This window comes from Homarus americanus, unplaced genomic scaffold (genome assembly GCF_018991925.1).
Source record: "Homarus americanus isolate GMGI-L3 unplaced genomic scaffold, GMGI_Hamer_2.0 scaffold57980, whole genome shotgun sequence".
In the NCBI taxonomy this organism is placed as follows: domain Eukaryota; kingdom Metazoa; phylum Arthropoda; class Malacostraca; order Decapoda; family Nephropidae; genus Homarus; species Homarus americanus.
Genome location: NW_024716703.1, coordinates 1,490,089 through 1,510,146, shown reverse-complemented (window position 1 = coordinate 1,510,146; position 20,058 = coordinate 1,490,089). Strand labels below are relative to the sequence as shown.

Here is a 20,058-nt window from a genome sequence, read left to right as displayed (position 1 = left end):
CGTCTGTTTACTGCTGCACCGTCTGTTTACTGCTGCACCGTCTGCTTACTGCCGCACTGGTCTGCCTACTGCTGGCACTGGTCTGCTTTCTGCTACATCGGTCTGGTAACTGCTTCACTTAAAAATGACAGATAAATTAATATAATATGCATGGCTGGATATACGTGTGTCTGTCTGTCATCCTGTCTGTCTGTCTGTCTGTCTGTCTTTCTGTCTGTCTGTCTGTCTGTCTTTCTGTCTGTCCACTGTGAAAGAAAATCTCTTGTCTGGTAAAAGAAAGTTTTGTAGAGAGAAAATTATGTTTTCTAAACTTTTAACAAACAAATCCGTTTTGCGGTCACATTATTTGTTCCCTGCTGTGAAGAAAACTGTTTTCTGCTGTAATTATGTCTGTTCTCTGGTGTAAACAGTTTTGTTCTCTGCTGTAAATATGTTTTATGCTGTAAATATCTGATCTCTGTCTGTAAATGTCTTTTCTCTGTTGTAAATGTTTGTTCTCTACTGTAAATGTCTGCTCTCTGCTGTAAATTTGTCTGTTTTCTGCTGTAAATGTCTGTTCTATGCCGTAAATATCTCTGTTCCTCCTTTCTGATATACTCTTTTTACTGTAGAAATAGGTCTGTCCTCTGTTGCAAAATTATCCCTTATGCTGTAAAAAATTTTCTTGGCTTCATAATAAATCTTGTAGACACGAAAGGTCTATCTGTCTGCTGTGACCTGAGAGCTGACAAATGCTGCCCTCTGCTGTGACAGAAGTGTACGCTTGTCTGCTTCTCTGCTGTTACAGGAGTGTACACATGTCTGCTTCTCTGCTGTGGTGTCAGTGTACGCATGTCTGCTTATCTGTGTGACAGGAGTGTACACATGTCTGCTTCTCTGCTGTGACAGGAGTGTACACATGTCTGCTTCTCTGCTGTTACAGGAGTATACACATGTCTGCTTCTCTGCTGTGACAGTAGTGTACACATGTCTGCTTTTCTGCTGCGACAGGAGTGTACACATGTCTGCTTCTCTGCTGTTACAGGAGTGTCACATGTCTGCTTCTCTGTTGTAACAGAAGTGTACACATGTCTGCTTTTCTGCTGTGACAGTAGTGCACACGTGTCTGCTTCTCTGCTGTGACAGTAGTGTACACATGTCTGCTTCTCTGCTGTGACAGTAGTATACACATGTCTGCATCTCTGCTGTCACAGTAGTGTACACATGTCTGCTTCTCTGCTGTAACAGTTGTGTACATATGTCTGCTTTTCTTGCATTCACAGTAGTATACACATGTCTGTTCTCTGCTGCCGCAGTAGTGTACACATCTCTGCTTCTCTGCTGTCACAGTTGTGTACACAGGTCTGCTTCTCTGCTGTGACAGTAGTGCACACATGTCTGCTTCTCTGCTGTGCCAGTAGTGTACACATGTATGCTTCTCTGCTGTGACAGTAGTGTAGACATGTCTGCTTCTCTGCTGTGTCAGTAGTTTACACATGACTGCTTCTCTGCTGTGTCAGTAGTGTACACGTGTCTGCTTCTCTGCTGTGTCAGTAGTGTACACGTGTCTGCTTCTCTGCTGTGTCAGTAGTGTACACGTGTCTGCTTCTCTGCTGTGTCAGTAGTGTACACATGTCTGCATCTCTGCTGTCACAGTAGTGTACACGTGTCTGCTTCTCTGCTGTGTCAGTAGTGTAGACATGTCTGCTTCTCTGCTGTCACCGTAGTGTACACATGTCTGCTTCTCTGCTGTCACCGTAGTGTACACATGTCTGCTTCTCTGCTGTCACCGTAGTGTACACATTTCTGCTTCTCTGCTGTCATAGTAGTGTAGACATGTCTGCTTCTCTGCTGTCACAGTAGTGTACACATGTCTGCTTCTCTGCTGTCACCGTAGTGTAGACATGTCTGCTTCTCTGCTGTTACAGTAGTGTACACATGTCTGCTTCTCTGCTGTTACAGTAGTGTACACATGTCTGCTTCTCTGCTGTCACCGTAGTGTAGACATGTCTGCTTTCATTGTCAATGTAGGTAGACATGTTCGCTTCTCTGCTGCCATGGTAGTGTAGAGCATGTTCGCTTCTCTGCTGCTCAAGGTAGTGTAGACATGTTCGCTTCTCTGCTGTCACAGTAGTGTAGACATGTCTGTCTTCGCTGTCACAGTAGTGTGCTGGCCATATCTGCTTCTCTACTGTCATTGTAGTGTAGACATGTTCGTTTCTCTGCTGTGTCAGTAGTGTACACATGTCTGCTTCTCTGCTGTGACAGTAGTGTACACGTGTCTGCTTCTCTGCTGTGTCAGTAGTGTAGACATGTCTGCTTCTCTGCTGTCACCGTAGTGTACACATGTCTGCTTCTCTGCTGTCACCGTAGTGTACACATGTCTGCTTCTCTGCTGTCACCGTAGTGTACACATTTCTGCTTCTCTGCTGTCATAGTAGTGTAGACATGTCTGCTTCTCTGCTGTCACAGTAGTGTACACATGTCTGCTTCTCTGCTGTCACCGTAGTGTAGACATGTCTGCTTCTCTGCTGTTACAGTAGTGTACACATGTCTGCTTCTCTGCTGTTACAGTAGTGTACACATGTCTGCTTCTCTGCTGTCACCGTAGTGTAGACATGTCTGCTTCTCTGCTGTCACAGTAGTGTACACATGTCTGCTTCTCTGCTGTCACAGTAGTGTACACATGTCTGCTTCTCTGCTGTCACAGTAGTGTACACATGTCTGCTTCTCTGCTGTTGCAATAGTGTACACATGTCTGCTTCACTGCTGTCACCGTAGTGTACATATGTCTGCTTCTTTGCTGTCACCATCGTGTACACATGTCTGCTTCTCTGCTGTCACAGTAGTGTAGACATGTCTGCTTCTCTGCAGTCACAGTAGTGTACACATATCTGCTTCTCTGCTTTCACAGTAGTGTAGACATGTCTGCTTCTCTGCTGTCACAGTGTACACATGTCTGCTTCTCTGCTGTCACAGTAGTGTACACATGTCTGCTTCTCTGCTGTCACCGTAGTGTATATGTCTGCTTCTCTGCTGTCACAGTAGTGTACACATTTCATTAGACGTTCTTCTAATGAATAATAATTTGTATAAGCCTTATTTTTAAATATCCAAATATTACAAGGGTTTTAACTAATTATTTAAGATATCTTCATAAGACTAAAAATTAATAATCAAAATTTTTGTAAACTTACCCTTCAAAAATATAGACTTTTTATAAGACTTACCTCTATTTATTAAGACTTTTTTCTAATTAAGACAAGTTTCTAGGCTTTTTACCTTTTAGTATTTGAGACATTTTGATAAGACTTCCATTGAATTACCTAGACTTTTATAAGACTTACCTGTAATTATTTTCTTTCTTTTTTCTGAAGCTCCTCCTCCTCCTCCTCCTCCTCCTCCTGCTCTTCTTCTTCTTCGTCTTCTACTAAGATTTTTTCTTCATCATTTGGTTACTGACTTCATCATCATTCAATATTGGCTGTTATTATTTTTCCATCATTATCATCACCATTCTCATCTTTATACCTTATCCTCATTACCACCTTTATCATTATTATCCTCATCATCATCACCATTCTCGCCATCATACTTATCATCATTATTACTAGAAATTATCATTATCATCATCATCATCATTATTATCATCATAGTATTATTTTTATCATCATCATCAGGACTGTTCTTCTTACCATCATTTCCATCTTCATTATGGTTCTCATCACCACCATCACCATCTTTACCACCATTATTAGGTTTTTCACTATCACCCCCCCCATTATCATCATTTGTCATTATTATCACTCTTCCTCTCCACCATGTCCGTCAATATTATTATCATTATCATCACCTTCTTCATCATTATCATCATCATCACTATCATCCCCATCATCATCATCATCATCATCATCATAATCACCACCATCAACACCATCATAAGGACACATCACTATACTAAGGTACAAGGAAACACCAACGCGTTTGTGTATCTTTTTATTCATATAAACACGGAATCTGTGTTGAGACTCGCAGCAGTGGATCATCAGAATTTTGGACATACAGTACAGTACGTTGACCTAAAATATTTTGCAAGTTACAAAAAAAAATAAAGTAAAGACGATCGAATTTTGGAAAGATCTTTAAAAGTTATTTCAATTGTAAATTTTTATTATTTTATGGAGATATATATTAATATATATATATATTTTTTATGACAGACAGTATTATAGGTGCTTTTTAATATTTTTTTATGGTTATTTTTCTTATTTTATATATCCAGAAGGAAGCAGGAACCATCTTTTTTCTCCAGTGTTCTGATTGGTGAATGGATAACCGAGGTTGTTGCAGTTCTTTGTCTGTTGTTGTTGTTGTTTTTTTTTCATTTAATAAGTTGTTGTGAAGCTGATTTTAATGGGCTTAGTGTAAGGCTTATTAGGTGTTCCTTGGTGATGTTAATGTGGGTAAAACACATCTTTGACCGGACCAGAAATTCTTGTGTAGCAGAATGTTGAAGAGGTTGACAAATGGTCTTTCTAACTTGGAAGATATTTGACCGAGTGTTGAAATGACTGAGTGTAAGAGTGACTGAGTATATGTGTGACTGAGTGTAACTGTAATTGGATGTAACAGTGAGAGACTGTGACTGTGTATGAGTATAACAATGAATGACTTTAACAATGATTGAGTGTAACAGTGAGTATAACTGTGACTTAAGAGTAACAGTGAATGAGTGTACCAATGTCTATGTTACTTGAGTGACTGTGTGTGTGTGTGTGTGTGTGTGTGTGTGTGTGTGTGTGTTACAAAAGATAATGAAAAAAAAAACATGACATCTTGAACAGTAAAAATTCTGAATATGTACTGTAAGTTGTTGATTGAGTGAACATTAAGATCACAAGAAGCGAGAAGATGTGTGTGTGTGATGAGTGATGTTGTCTCAGCTGTGATGAATGATATTGTCAACCTTTGGTGACACAAGGAATCCTGGTCTGGTCTAACCCAGGTTAAGAGAAAGTGTGAGTAGCCATGTCGACCACAACACCAGGACTGAAGACTATAGGCAGTCTCTCCCTAGTAATAAGACAACCAGCAGCCTCACACACAAACACGCTGGTGAGGTGAGGACACTGCTGCACCTAGAGAGATCATGTTATCTCCAGTGGCTGATGCTGTTGCTGACACGGCTCTTTTGGGGATTATCCCGAAGGAGAGAAAAGAAGTATAAATCTGCAATGTTGTTTCAAGACAAATTTTGAGTTGGTTGATTTTTCCGATCCCCGCTTCCCTCTGGGGGTGCCAAGTCTCTTCATTCTCCCGAGGAGGTTGGGTCTACCCCTGCCAGGCTTTCAGCTTCATTAAGGAAAAAAGAGATGTTTAAGGGGAGAAAACGTGTTGCGGATAATACAGAACCAGAGAATGATAAGTCGATCAGAAGTGAAGAAAGATTTTCGTTGGGGGGGCTAAGTTACTCTTTTGGGGGGAATTTGAGTTATTCTTAGATTTTGCTATTTTTTCTATATTTTTTGTTGGTTTATATTATAAAAAGAATGACTTCTTTATCGAGTGAGGAAACTGACTGTTTTTTGTCGTTTTTTTTTGTTTTAATGGAAAGATCCAATTCATGTTGTGATATGTTGTTGAGGGATGAATGTTGTAGTATGTGGAGGCTGTGAGTGTTGGATCATTCTCTGGTTCACATCGGTGTCCAGGACTTACAGAGTCAACACAACCACTTACAATCTTTGCTCCATCTCTACTTCTGCCTTACAAATCCTTACTAGTTTGATTATAACATTATAAGCACACATATAACCTACATTATAAATGACTCCAAGTTACAGCCACTGATGAAAACGGTCAAATTTCATATAATTCACATAACGTAGACATGATACAAATTTAGTATAGCACCAGTCATTAAATAATTCGGCTCTGGTGTGTGTGTACAGTATATATTAAAAAAAGCCACCCACACTCCAACAACAATGAACAAATTACATTCAAAATAATAAACATGAATTTCTCACTCAATGACACTTTAATATACCTAATAAAACTAAGAAAATGAAGGAGTGCTTATGTTTTACATTCACTATGATTTTCATCTTTATTATACACAAAAAAGACACACGCTTCAAAACTCCCTTTTTGTTTTAATACACCATAGACCATACCTTTCCTAGAAATTTTCAAACACACACACTCAAAAAAAAAAAAAGTGAACTTTGCGACAGGGCAATGAATATCCGATACAAGATTCCGTTTGAGGGAGCCACACACACGCCACGGTCTCTCTCACGCCCTGGAGTCGTCTCATGATCTACCTAAAGTAGGATGCGGTCATATTACAAAATTAATAGGCAACGCCCTTTCTCTAGTTTACAGTGAGCTTCCAAAAAGTAGACAGAATCAGGAATTGATGCAAAGGTTTCTACACAATTATTAGGCGACGTGATCATCCCTTATGAGGATTTGATTCTTCTGTTTTGTTACTATTTTATTTTTCCTTTCGTTTTGTTTTTGCTTTGTGTTTAATTTGGTTTGTTTGTTTTGGATATCCTACACGAAGTTCAGACAGTCAGATATAGTAGACATCTGTTTTCTGGCCGACGTGAAGGACAGATAAGGCAAAAAAAAAGACTATGATCGGTCGTAACATATTGATGGGAAACTACGAGAAGTGAAGATGTATCTCAGTCAAGGTGTACCGAATGCTCATAATGGTTGATCAGGTGCCCGAGAAGTACTGTACACGGTTGGAACCCTTACCCAGCTATCAGATTGGTATAACAAACCACATCACCACGCATTGACTCCGATCCCGTGCTCTCTAGGCTGGTTACTTATAGTTATATCCTTATGTCCATCAAAATAGAAAAAACAAATAATGCATCAAGTGCTCTTAAAAATTAAATCAGAAGGCTTAGAAAGATACTGTTTACATAAGAGAACAAAAGAGGATTTCGAATGACATTTACTGATATGATAAAAGAAAAAAAATCAAAGGAGATGAAGACAATAAGTAAGTAAATAAGTAAAGTAAAGTAAAGTAAGTTGAAACAGATCTTTGTTGGGTTTGAGAAACTTAGGGAAGAAAATAAGAAGAGTCGAGAGTTTTAAGAGCACAGGAGTTGCGTCGGTGCTTAACATAGAGTCAGGTACAGAAGTACTCTTAGCACACCTTGTAGAGCCTGGGCGGGTAGGGGAGGCCTCGGTCAGCGTCTGGATAAACTTTAGTGAATAACATCAGAGCCTGACAGAGAAACCTTTTTTCTCTGTCTCGTGATGATCTGTAGTTATGGGATTTGTTTTTGTTTTTTAATATATTATGTATTTCATCTGTTTGTTGTTATTCTGCAAATGGACTGATTATAATATTGGCCGTCAGGGTGAACTCTGGTTATGCTGACGTGGTATATGTAGGTGTTTGTGGGTGTCGAATAGCTTGTGATAGGTACTGGGGGGAGGTGTTGTAAGGACAAGAATATCTAATTATTGACTTACTTATTAAAGCTAAATTAAACGTAGAAATTAAGTTGAATTGAGAGATACTACGAGGGGTTGTAGGCTGGTGAAAATAGTAGTTTGTTTGGCCGTTTTTATTTGTATTTGACGAAAATGTGACAAGATGTTCATGTGTAGAACGAGCAACGTATACTTGGGTGTTCGTGTTTGTACTAAGTCTTTTTGGAGGTGTAAATCATAAAATATATTATTAGGTATTAAGTGGTTGCTTCAGCTTATTGAGTTGTGATCTGGTGCCAGCCAGTATGTTGTGGTTGTGGTGGTAAGTTGTTAAGGGAGGTTGACTGCCGACACCCCCCGCCTCGCCAGGTCTCCTTGGTCTATGCCGTATATACAAGCACACTGAGGGCGTGCACCCAGGAGACACGTTTGAGTCCATCTCTGCTCCCACCTACGCTCACACTGCCTCAACTCTCCTCCTCAACAAGTTGTTCTTACCACACTTACTATCTCCACACTCCTCTTACAACTCTCACTCTCCCTTCACACTCCTCTCACCATTCACTCTGTCTTCACATTCTCCTCAACTCGTCCTCGTCACCTCCACACTCTTCCACTCCAGTCTCCCCTGAACCTGATGGTGGGGTCACAGCTGCTGCTTCATCTCACACTCACACTTTGACTGAAGCCGCAGACACACTTTGTTGTCGACTAAAAGTGTGTCAACGGCTTCCATCTAGTCTGAAGTTCAACATAACACGTCCAGCCAGGCCAGGCCAGCAGGAAAAGTGCATCGACGGACTCAAGCGCCTCTCCTGAACACAAGCACACTTACAAAGAGAACCAATCAGGGCAAAGAATTTTTGTTTTTTACATAAAATTCGTTCTCATTGGCTCTATCAGCGAACAGGAACTTAGAGGCAGAACCTTTTATCAAATATTTTGAATCTGGAAGGACAATGTCTTTTAAAGGATCGCCTCAGGTTATGACAAATACAAATTTAGTTCATTTACACACCTACAAATACATGCAAAAATTTATGTATTCTTACTAACAAACAACATTTTACCTTTATGAGGATGTCATCAAAATTTCCTCTGAAATCAGTTCCATTGTCATTCCATTACAATTAATTACTTATTGTCTTATTGGTTCTACAGATAAAAAACATTACCATTTTACTGTACACTTGTGGAAACGATCGCCAAGGTAAATTGTCACACAGTACAGGTAAGGTTGTGGGGAGACGTACACTCTCTAACCCTTACTCAGCTTGTAGTCCAGTTGGTGTTTTCTTCTTGTTCTTTTTCTGTCGCAGGGCCACTCAGTCACACAAGTCCAATCAGACAGTGCCAATCAGACAGTGCCACTCAGACAGTGCCTAATCCCACGTCCAACACAGGGACATTTAATGAGCATGACAGGAAGTTCTCAACCTCATGCAGACACCCCCAGTAAGGTTGGTTTTCCTCATCTAAATAACAAGTCTCAGTGGCATGGTACTGACAAAATAATACAATACATTATTTAAATCAAAGGTTAAATTTAACAACAACATTCCTAAAACATACTTTGCTTGGTTATATTCTGTTAACAACACTTGGATACAGACCCTATTGGACTTCTTCATAAGGTTCAAAATACCCCATCATCCAGAGCTACTCTCAAAATTCTCCAGAAGTGAAATTAATTTGTCACAAAAAAATAAATAAATAAATGTGAATTTTATTTGCACTAAAATTTTATATGAACACAAAAAATCGGGATTTAATTTACTGGATTGACTTTGATGAACTAAATTAAACAATGAGAGAAAAATTCTTTAACAATTTAAAATTATTAATTGTATTTTTTCCCTCACATAACACAATGATCTCTGCCGTTTGTTCTTCAAGTTGATGCTCTAAGGTAGACTCTTACAAACACTGTAATCTTAAATTGAATAAAATCGTTTTGTACTATGAATTTTCACTTCCGGAGATTACAAGAAGAGAGAGAACTGCGCTTGGCTGTTTAACTGTAGTTTTAGTGTTAGGTCTGGTAGTTCAGTGTCAGTCAACACAACATTATCTTACGTATTACAGACTAAACCTTGAGAGATTTCGAGGAGCATCTTTGGTACTGCTGGAAGTCGATCCGTTAAAAGTCATTCATCGTATGAATGTTGAGTTAAAAATATATCTTATATATCATTCAAAACTATTTACAATTGGTAGGTTATCCTTTAAATTAATTTTCCTTTATAAACTTTGGATATAAATAATTACTGGTAACATAAGATCTATTTGTATATTTTGTAACAATATGAAAATACTTTAATTCTCATTGATTTCGCAAGTCATCATGAGTCAGCAGTTTATCCAGCAATACCAGAGATTCCCAAAGAAATTGTCAGACATCTTACAGAATATTGAGAAGCACCATATTGACCCAACCTATAACCTCCTCCAACACCTACATATTTTCCAAAAGAATCAGTCACTTTTTATTTGTATTTGGAATTGATCTTCGATGTTCACTTTCCTCAATTTTTATTACCAGCTAAAGCCGTCAGAATCACCCAACACAAACGCAAATAAAACAGGTGATGAACAGTCAATCAATCACCCCAAAAGGACTAGTTTGTGACCCTCCTCATGACCTGATATCACACACACACACGCACACACATACACACACATTTCCAAACACGTCACAATGAGAAACATCTTAAAATCCCTAACTATACAACGTCGAAGAAATTACCATCTTGTCCATGCCTTAGTCCGTACACTGACCCTAAATACTTCTGTTGTTGTGAAGATCAACGTCGGGAGAATGTTGAAAGATCACACGGGTCAAATTTGATCAGATAGTATGTGAAGTTAGAAAGACTTATCTAAAATATGTCTATTAAATTAAAAAAAAAAATCCTTGAGTGAGTTGTGTCATTTATGGGAGGGGGGAAAAAAAAACATGTTTATTTAGTTGTTAAAGTGAAAAAAAAATACGTGTTTTTCGTGTACTGTATTTTTTTTTTTTTAGGTTAGTGTTACCAGATAAAGGGGTAAATGTCTCGAGTATTATGACTAGTATGGTTTTAAGGTCAATCTCGTCGTATGGTGGGTCGGGTGTACTGTAATGTTTCTCTAATGTGGATGGCATAGAACGTGAGTTGGTCGAGTCGTACTGGTTAATTCGTACTATACCAGTTAAGTCCTACTAGTTGAGTCGTACTGTTCAGTCGTACTGGTTGAGTCGTACTGTTGAGTCGTATCGGTCGAGTCGTACTGTTGAGTCATATTGGTGGAATCGTAGTATACTAGTTGTGCCGTACTAGTTGAGTCGTACAGCCCATCGAGTCGTATCTCTCAGAGCTGGTTGTCTAGGAACTCTAATGTATCGAAGGAAGATAATGTGGTAAGTCATGTTAACAGATTGTCTTTGCATAATATTCATCAGTAGTCTGACTGTTACGTCTATAGTGAAAAGTTGCGTCAAGATGTGAGTGTTGTCAAAGTCTTTTCACTCAACTTCCTACAATGACCTCCTCTGACCCAATAAGCAGCTTCACTAACAGATGTCACAACAAGTGTCCAGCTACACACACTCATACACACACCGTGACTAGGAAACACCTCCTGGTGATCACTGATAAAAAAATAAATGTACTCGTCCAATAGTCTCTCGCTTCAGCAGTTCTACAGGTCGCGCATCAGTAACCCAGCCACCGTAAAGGCTACAATAATTATACACACTAAGTACAGATTCATTATACATAAAATACGCCCCTCAGAGAGTTTGTATTCTTACCCTCACGATATAAGAAGAAAAAAAAATACTTATAATATGCCTTGCTATAAACATTGTGGTGATTGTTTTCGTGATTTTCAGGATTACAAAATAAAAGTTTTCTCATGTGCTTATTTTTTTTTCTACAGCTTTTCAGAAATAAATCTTGTCTATGTTTATTATTGTTATGTATTGCTGTACCTTGATGTATCTGTTTCTTTTTTCCTTTTCTTTTCTCTTTCGTTCTTCACTTGTTTCATCTAATTCTCTTCTTCCTGTTATCCACCTTCGTTTATTCCTCCATTATACTTCATTATTCATCTCAATTATACTCGACTTTGTTCGATACTTGGCTGCCTTCTGCTATAATTATCCTATTTTGGGCTATTTTTTGAGGTGTTATGACTTGGCCTATATTTTGGCTACACTCAGATGTGTTTTCAGATGTATTTTAGGCTATAATCAGCTATAATGGCTGCAATCAGTGTTACGTCTTCAGGTTATGTTTTGGCTATAAGTCAGGCTATGTGTTGGCTATAATTCAGGCTATGTTTTGGCTATAATTCAGGCTATGTTTTGGCTATAATTCAGGCTATACTTATTTTGTTTTTTAGTTACAATTGGTTATAATATCATGAGAACAGCGCACACGAGCTCCGGCCTCTGCACGTCTGGGCCACACTTAACTATAGCATAGGGGAGTCACAGAGCAATAAGGATCACAATATTTTTTCCCTTTAAACTACAAGACAAAATGTTAGAAATTGAAGAAACGAAATCAGCCTTAAAAATATGGTCAAGGTGATTAATAGAAGAAATTATTTGCTTGTTGGTGAAATGATTTAGTAGTGGGGGAAACTATTTACTTTTGGGGGGAAATTATTTACTTGTGGAAGAAATTATTTACTCACTGAAAAAAGTACTTGCGTTCACAACTCAGAAAATTATATATAAAAAATTATTTGCCATTAAAAGATTATTTGTTAATAACTCTCACTCATTGGAAGATTAAAAAGAAGTAAGAAAATACATATATATGAACACTTAATGTAGAAAGTTTATAAACTATTTGTAAAAAAAAAAATATTATTATTACTACTTCAACAGCACGAAAATTATTACCATAATGATAATTGTAATAAAAATCTTGGTATTTATTATTAGTAAAAGACCTGACGGATTATTGGTATAATATTGCCATTATAGAAGTAGAGACAGATAGTTAAAATTGATTGTGTAATTAGGAAGTAATTATAGATGGTTTTGAGGGAATTAAGGGGTTAGTGTGTATATAGAGAGTTAGTACAGTGTATATAAACCAACATGACTTGATTCGTAAGCCAGTCGTGTTTGGTGGTCCGTATGAGAGTTTGGGCAGAAATTGTACGTGTATTGATCCAGTATAATTTAGGTGTTGGAATTTTTGCATGTTTGACCTGTGATGTGAAAATACATGTTAGATGCTTCTATATACAAAAAAAAAACATACAATTAGTTTTTAGTTAGTTTGTGTTTGTGGCTGAAAGCATTAAGTGCAAAAAAAAGTGATAAAAAGAAAAGATATATTTAACGGTACTGATAATATATGTAACTCACTTAAAGCTAATTATAATATTTAAGCGTTGTTTATGTGATTAGTTATTAGAGAACAAAAACACGGAAAAAACACATTAAATTCTCTCCAATTTCTCTTTTTTCTGTTTCTTTACGCTGTTTTTTTTCCTTCCATCTTTTCAACTTACTTATTAATTGTACCTTAAATTGATTACTTTTATTCCTTATTATTCCTATTTGTACCATTTACTACTTTACTTCTGTTTGGGTATAGTTGTTCCAATCCCTAATCACCCATATTAGTTGTACTTTATACTTTATACATTAGTTTTTCTTCTATCGTTTATACCTTAGATTATTACACCCTGTTGATCATCACAGGTGTTCCCGCTGTCAATCTTTCCTACCTCCTATCACACTTGTTCTATGTTCTTTTGTACACGTGTTCTTTATCACTTCAACTTTGCATAACCCCAATTTGTGTACAATACCACATTAGTACAATATCACATTGACGTACATCGCTTCTCTTTTGTTTTTTGGATTTGGTTAAGTTGTACAGGATGTAAACTTAAACCAGATTCATTCTCTCTCTCTCTCTCTCGCTCTCGCTCTCGCTCTCGCTCTCTCTCTCTCTCTCTCTCTCTCTCTCTCATTCTCTCTCTATGTCTAAGTTGTACCATGTCAAGGTTTATCACATTTGTTGTACATACACGTAGCAATATTCTCTTGTACATCTTATCATTTCTCATCTCCAACATTACGGCTTTGATAACTGACTACTGTACTTTGATTTGAAATAGCAATTATTTTTTTATCTAATTCCCGATTAATATATATCTTTAGGGTCAATTTTATCATTGTTATATTTTTTTTATTAAGTCAGTTCGTAATTGTATCGATAATTTATAGTTTTATTTTTTTTCCAGTTTCTAAATATTCATCTACTGAGGCATTGTTTACATCTTGTATTTTCAGTTGTATCTGTTCCTCTTTACTCCCTCCGCGGGTGTTTTTTTTTATATAACTTATATGTTCACTTGTACTCGGTCTCCTTTCAGATATTTTTGTTTTTGTTTTTAGTTTGTTTACTTGTTACGTTTCATTGTACTTTTGCATTGGCATAATTCATCTTTGGTGTCATCATCTGCTTCCTGTGACCTTTTTTACGTTATCTCTCTCTCTCTCTCTCTCTCTCTCTCTCTCATTTCTTATCGTATTATTCGTGTCTCTCACCTCACTCATGCCTCAGAGACATTCGCTAACTAACTAACTGTAACTTTTCTGTCTAAACTTGACTACAACTCTTTATCTTAGTCAACCTTCTCGGGAATTAAACCAACCAATTGATTTTTTTTTCTCCTAAAACAGCATAGTTGAGTTTTTGTTGTTGTCTGTCTGTTTGTGCACCACATAGCCTCTGGTGGTATTGTCCTCCACCACCACTCTCCCCCGACCCTTCTCTTCCATCGCTTTCCTTTCCGCCACCGATCTCCTCCATCAAACATCACTACTCTTCTCCACCAAACACCACCCCTCCTTCTCTCTTACACTACCCCTTCCTCCACCACCACTCCACCATCACTTCCCCAACACACACACATTATACCTGACAAGCATCGGACATGAACAATGGCATCGGGATTACGTTGAGACTCTACCCTACTCCGAAATACTGTTATGAAGGTGAAAATTAACCTTACAGACTTTTCGTTAATCCTGACACGTTAATCCCAGCCAGGTGAAGCCGTTAACCTGTACCTATGCGAGTAATTAACTAATAAAGAAAGATTAAATTAAGTTTACAGTCCTTAAGTTATAAATACATTATTCTATTTTGAATATATTGGACTTTTGGGGAGAATTTTAGTCTTTTAGTATTTTGGATATTTGAAGACTTTTATGTAATTTTGAACCGTGTTGCTGTTTGTTTGTTTTTATTTTGGTCTTTTTTAATTGGGGATTTTTTTTTATCTTGGAATTGTGGACTTTGTTATGTAAATTATCAATCGTTGAATTCCTAGACGCCAGTGTTTCCGGACGGCAATTTTTACACATTCCCTAATAATGATGATCTTGACTTTCACCAAATTGAAGATTAATTAGTTCCCTATTAAACCCCCATTAATTATTACCCATTACGTATCTACACCCATTAGTTATCGCCCATTATATCAGCTCTCTTGTGCCGTTGATGTTTATTTTTTTGTTCCTTTGGTCTACACGAACTCGAGAATCCAAAGCCTTAATGAGAAGATGTAGGAGGAACTTAACGCCAGGTGGTAGAGGTGAGTGTGTATCATCACTTGAGTGCGTCGTCTGAGTGTTTCATCTAAGTGTATCATCTTCATCTGAGTGCAACAAGTGATTGTATAATGTGAGTGTAGTTACTGAGTGCGTCTATTTTTTTTAAGTGTATCTTATGAGTCTTTCTGAGTGTATAATCTGAGTGTCTGAGTGGGAGAGGCAAGGAATAAGAGGGAGAGGAGAATGGGGAGGTAAGTAGGTACATAGGGATGGGAGGGAGGTACAGGGAGGAGGGAGGGAGGTAGGTACTGGAGGGAGGTAGAGGAGGAAGAGGGAGGGAGGTACTGGGAGGTAGGTACAGGGAGGAGGAGGGAGGTACTGAGAGGTAGGTACAGGTACAGGTACAGGGAGGGAGTGGGGGAGGGGTACTGAGAGGGAGGGAGGGTACTGGGAGGTAGGTACTGGGAGGAGGGAGGGAGGTACTGGGAGGAAGGAGGGAGGTACAGGGAGGAGGGAAGGAAGTACTGGGAGGTAGGTGCAGGGATGAAGGAGGGAGGTACAGGGAGGAGGGAAGGAAGTACTGGGAGGTAGGTACAGGGAGGAGGAAGGGAGGTACAGGGAGGAAGGAGGGAGGTACAGAGAAACAGGTACAAGGAAGAGGGAGGGAGGTACTGGGAGGTAGGTACAGGGAGAAGGGGGCGGAGTAAGTAGAGACTCCCTCCCCCTCTCCCCTTGTACACAGAGGACTGGTTGGATCCATCGGCTTGAAAGCTTAACCCGGGCGCCAGCTGTTTCCAGGAACACACCCTCCACCTCTCCCACTTTCCTCCCTCCCCCCCACCTCTCTCTCTCTCTCTCCTCATCGACTCGCCCTCCCTTCCTCCATCCCTCCCCTCTCCTCCACCTATCCACCCAACACTTACCGATATAAACAGTCTCTCTCTCTCTCTCTCAGCAGTTTTAAGGATTTTACTCAATGGTTTAAGATCTAAATATCTCTCTCTCTCTCTCTCTCTCTCTCTCTCTCTCAGCATCGCCTCTACATTTTCACCACCCTTCTCTTCCTTGTGGCTCTAAGTTGAGAACATTATCTTATGACTCCAAATCATTGTCTTAAAACATACAAGATAAAAATTATGATTAAAATAAAGATTAATTTTAACATCTAAATGAATCAATCTCTTAACATTTATATTTTCTATTGTTTTCTCACCGTCGTTCAGTCATCCGTGAAAACAAAAAAGCTCACATCTCTATCATCTTTTATTTTTGTTGACAGTAATGAGAACCTAACGTAACCTGACGTGAACTAACCTAATCTCAAACTTAACCTAACCTAACCTAATCATGTTTTTATCATTAGTCCATATTTCTCCTGTTCAGAACACGTTTTCCGGTATCTTTAATGTTTCTATTAATTATCTACAGGAATATATTACCGTACCAATTAACATATATAAATACAAATTAATTAATTAATTTATTTACTATTACATATTCATCATTATTTACACTTCATCCAACTCTCATGTTTTGTATCGTTGTCTTTCTTTCATTACCTATCAGTTGTTTTATCTTGACTATTATTTTTTTTTATCACCACCTTTGTTGGTTTTCCTTAATTTGTCTGTCATTCTATTCTCACCATTTTCTTTCTATGTCTTTCTTTTAATTCATTCATTCATTCTCCTTTTTTCTTTGTGTGTTTTCTATTTCGTCATTCTGTTCCATTTTGTTGTCTTATTATGTTGTTGACTTTCTTTATCATCGTCAATTCTTCTCATTCTTCCTGTTATTCTATTTTTATCACTGTTCTTACTATCGCTTTTTTATTTCTTCTCTATGACTTTCCTAAATTCTCTCATAAACTTGCAATTTTAATCTACTCTTCCTTATAAGTTACAACACACACACACACACACACACACACACACACGGACGTATAGATAAACACGCTCCATAACTACGCAAGCCTACTAAGCTTCCTCATCCATCACTAACTACTAACGACATCAGATAACATCACTCTCCCTTATAAGCTTTATGCCAATGCTGTGTCCTACGTTAGTGCTGAAATAAAATTATACAAAATTATTCAAAGACATATAATGTTCCGACCTTTTTGACCTACGTTCTAAAGAAAGTTATTAGCCGTATATTGACCTTAAAGCATGAACTTATATGTTTACATTGTTGTTAGTGTTATTACTTAAGGTGTAGTTATAATTATAGGTGTATGTACAGACACTGGGAAGATAATATATTTGATCCTTATTGCCGAGCGACACTGATGAAAACACAGGGGTTGTTGAGTGTGTGTGTGTGTGTGTGTGTGTGTGTGTGTAGGTCAAAAGAGCAACGTGTCTAAGAGAAGAGGTAGGAAAAGAGAAAGGGGAAGTGTATATATATATATATATATATATATATATATATATATATATATATATATATATATATATATATATATATATATATATATATACTTTCTTATTTGTGCATTATTTTGTTACTTAATATTAAATAAATGAAGTCGAGCATTTTACAAAACTCTTCCGTTTGTGTCATGAATTCATTTTACCCAATTGACTCTCAAGAAGAAATTATCATTAACAAGAAAATCACCGAGAAAAAAAAGACACGTTATTTACTTCACGCTGTCAGCTTCGTTACCATCCAGGAGGAGATCGCTACAATTTCTGGATGATAACGAGAGGTAGTAAAATGCGGGACTGTAGACACTGGTATTAGTACAGTATAAGAAACCAAGGTAATATGAGCTTCGTTGTATTCTCATTTTTTTTTATAGGAAGAGGGAATTTTAGTCTTGATTATCTCACGTGTTAATACTAGGAAAGGAAAAAAAAGTAAACAAAATATAAGTATTACAGTATTGCAGAATATTTACGCTCCACATCTTTTACATACAATGACTTTCTTAGCTATTGATATACTACTTAAACCTGTACTCTCTCTCTCTCTCTCTCTCTCTCTCTCTCTCTCTCAACTTGCGCAGTCCTCACTTCTTCTCTTATGTCTCTCAGTATGTACACTCATCCATCCCTTTCCAGACTGCGCACCGTTTGCATCTCAGTGCGCTTCCCGGTCTATACTAATCACTTTATTAAGTCCTATATCACAATGTTTATTTTGTCGTGCGCAGTTCTCTTTATGATTTTTTTTATCATCCTCACCATCATCATCACCATCAACATCATCATCACCATCATCATCCTCACCATCATCATCCTCACCATCATCATCATCACCATCAGTCATCGCTATCACACTTCTGCTCTACTATAATATTAATAATAATAATATATTCATGTTTCAAATATTTTGCTCTAAATATATGTATACAAAGATAATTGAATGCTGAGGTCAAGAAGGACATACACGCCACCGTTTGCAAACATCCCGTCACTGGGTGTAGTTGGACCCTTCTATCACGGATACGTTGAGAGAATTCCGTTCAAACACTCTCTCTCTCTCTCTCTCACACAGTTTTTTGGGGGACTTTTTTTTAAGTTTTACTTTTGACACTGTTATGATTCTATTGAAAGTTCGTCCATTTTATTCTTTTTTTATTATTATATTTATACAAAAAAAAAGAGAGGAAGTAGCAGCCCAACTCGTCAGAAGTACAACTAAATACAAACAACAACAACAACACGAGAAGTAAAAAAAAAGAAAAAGAGAGAAGTGGATAATCGTCTAAAGTAAAAATAATCGTGACTATTTCTTTTCTTTCCTCTTATTCCTCATCTTTATTCGTCTCACGGTAAAGCAGACATACCTGACTCCCTTCCCTTCCTTTCCTCCCTTCCCGTCTCCTCCTCTCTTCTTCCCTTCCCTTTGTTTACCTCTAAAGCAATTTAAGCGTCGTTTGAATAAAAGAAAACAAAAAGAAAAATAGAACTAAATCAGCTTTTAATTCCTTCACCAGCTAGGAATAAGCTTATACTGAGCGTGCTGGAAAAGGGGGTGAAAATAATATCTGCAAGTGTTTTTATTCTCTCTATGTAAGCTTGACCGTAAACGAGGAAGTGTAGGAAATAATGGCGATGTTTACCTGTCCACTTCAGCTAACCTACCCATATTTGCCATCTATAAGCTAATAGTCTAATAACTTTGCTATTGTCTATGTTTTATATATTCACAGCTAATGAGATCGAAGTCGTGTCGTGAGGAGTAAGGGCTGCTACACCCGCTTGTTCTACTGGGTAAAATAGACAAAGGATTTTTTTTTCATATAGAATACACAGAAATCCACATTATTATTATTTTATAATATATATATATATATATATATATATATATATATATATATATATATATATATATAATATATATATATATATATATATATATATATATAATATATATATATATATATATATATATATATATATATATATAATATATATATATATATATATATATATATATATATATATATATATATATATATATATATATATATATATATACACTCTCTCTCTCTCTCTCTCTCTCCAGGGGTAATTTTTGAGAACGTCTAGTATATTTCCTTTCCACGGTCTTTGTTGTTTCAAAAGTTTGACTGATTGTAACTTGAAGTGATCACAGAATACCAGTCAATAAGATCTCTTATCTCTCTACTCTCATCCGCAGTGGTCGACGAAAGACTTGAGTCTCTCGACAAGAGACAAACTCGCGGCAGCAATGAACCACAACAGTGCTAAAATCAAGAGGAAATCACTCCCGTCACTTGAGATTACCTAAAACAAAACAAAAATAAATCACGAATTATATCCCTGTGACTGCCTTAAGTCCATCTGCCAGTAAGTCTCAGTTTATCATATGTTCGCTGAAACTAACGATTTTTTCAATCGCCTCAAAATCGTATTCTCCACCAACGTCAAACTCCCCTCAATTTCTAACTTTGCCACCGCCAGGTCTGCCTCCAGCGAGAGGTGGTGGTGTGCTCGACCCCGGCAGGATGAGAGAGATGCTGGTGTTGGTCTCCCCTGATAAACCATGACGGATCTTTTCCATGT

The 20,058-nt window shown here is 37.5% G+C and overlaps 1 long non-coding RNA gene across 1 annotated transcript; it reads right to left on the bottom strand.

The window, feature by feature from the left end:
- Nucleotides 1-3,960: 3,960 nt before the first annotated feature.
- LOC121858432 lies at nucleotides 3,961-19,380 on the bottom strand. Its single transcript, XR_006087432.1, has 3 exons — nucleotides 17,986-19,380; nucleotides 15,861-15,877; nucleotides 3,961-13,975 (listed from the first exon to the last, which is right to left on the bottom strand). It is a non-coding gene; the product is annotated as an uncharacterized LOC121858432 (long non-coding RNA).
- Between the last annotated feature and the right edge of the window lie 678 nt (nucleotides 19,381-20,058).